Source organism: Vombatus ursinus, unplaced genomic scaffold (assembly GCF_900497805.2).
Source record: "Vombatus ursinus unplaced genomic scaffold, bare-nosed wombat genome assembly UNPS02014813.1, whole genome shotgun sequence".
In the NCBI taxonomy this organism is placed as follows: domain Eukaryota; kingdom Metazoa; phylum Chordata; class Mammalia; order Diprotodontia; family Vombatidae; genus Vombatus; species Vombatus ursinus.
The window spans coordinates 32,155,630-32,157,268 of record NW_020954591.1 but is presented as its reverse complement, the minus strand read 5'-3'; positions in this window follow the sequence as shown (position 1 = coordinate 32,157,268).

The window sequence follows — 1,639 nt, the reverse complement described above, 5'->3', positions numbered from 1 at the left end:
ACACACACACACACACACACACACACACACACACACACACACACACAAAACCAGAGGCACCAGGTGCTCACAAACACATGGTGACCCACTGAAGAAATGTGGCTTGTTGCTATTCCCCAGCCTAGCAGTTTACAGCAATCTTTTCCTCACTCCCTATCAGGAAGGAATAGAAATAGAGAGATAAGTAGTCATATCTTGTATTCACAATCATTTCCACCTCCACATATCCTTATTCATCAGTTCTTCCAAGTCTGAAGCCAATTAGAAAACTTAATGACATTAGTTCCAGATATTCAGTTACTTATGGATAGGGGGAAAAAAAAGTCTTTTAAGATTTCATATTAGACTAGAACTCTGCAGGAAATATCCACATATTCTGTATAACTTAGCAGGAAGGGCAAATCAGAGCATCTTCTAAGTACTGGATCCTCATTTGCCAGCTCCCCTTTATATTATTATTATTACTATTATTATTCTTAGTAGTAGTAGTAGTAGTAGTAGTAGTAGTAGTGATGGTGGTGGTAGTGGTGATAGTAATAGTAGTAGTAGTAGTAGTAGTAGTAGTAGCAGTGATGGTAGTGGTAGTGAGGGTAGTAATAGTAGTAGTAGTAGTAGTAGTAGTAGTAACAGTGATGGTAGTAGTAGTAATAGTAGTAGTAGTAGTAGTAGCAGTGATGGTGGTGGTAGTGGTGGTAGTAACAGTAGTAGTAGTAGTAACAGTGATGATGGTGGTAGTGGTGGTAGTAATAGTAGTAGTAGTAGTAATAGTAGTAGTAGTAGTAGTGATGGTGGTGGTAGTGGTAGTAGTAATAGTAGTAGTAGTAATAGTACTAGTGGTGGTGGTAGCAATCATCTTCATCTTCATCACGATTTCAATGATGCTTTAAACTTTGCATTTGTTCGTCACAACAGTCTAATGCAGGTCTCCCTCCTATAGTTAGTTCCTGAGCTGATCTTCTTGATGGGAAGTAGGGATTCTAAGAAGTTGAGGCAATATGGGAGAGGATTCTAGTCACGAAGGCTGGCCTATACAAAAGCCGAGAGATCAGATCTAGAATGTTTCATGTGAGAAGCAGCAAATAAGTTTTTTTTGACTGAATTAAGAGATGAAGGGGAGTACTGTGTAAGTCAGGAAAGGTAGGTCACAGTCAAACTGAAAGGCTTTAGGTGCCAAACTCAAAAGCTTGTATTTTATCCCAGGGACAATAAGGAACCTCTGGAGGGTTTTTGTCTTTTCTTTTTTGGAGACAATTGGGGTTAAGTGACTTGCCCAAGGTCTATCCCATCTGGGAGCTTTTCAAGTAAAAAACTGACATTGTTAGACCTGTGATTTAGGAATACAGAGACAACAACTCTGACAGCTTTTGATGCAAGGAGTGGAAAAAGCCCTATTGTTTGTAGTCAGTGTCCCTGGGTTCAAATACTGTTTCTGACTTTTAATAGTTGTGTGGCTTATCAAATCACTTAATTTTTCTAAACCTCAAATTTCCTCATCTGTAAAATGGCAATAAGATTACTTCCAGAATCTTCCTTATAAGTCTGTTGTGAACCTTTAAGCACCTGAATAAATGGGGGATATAATTATTATGTCTTTGGAAGATAGGCTTCTGGTCTATGGATGTTGTTTCCTTTATATGTT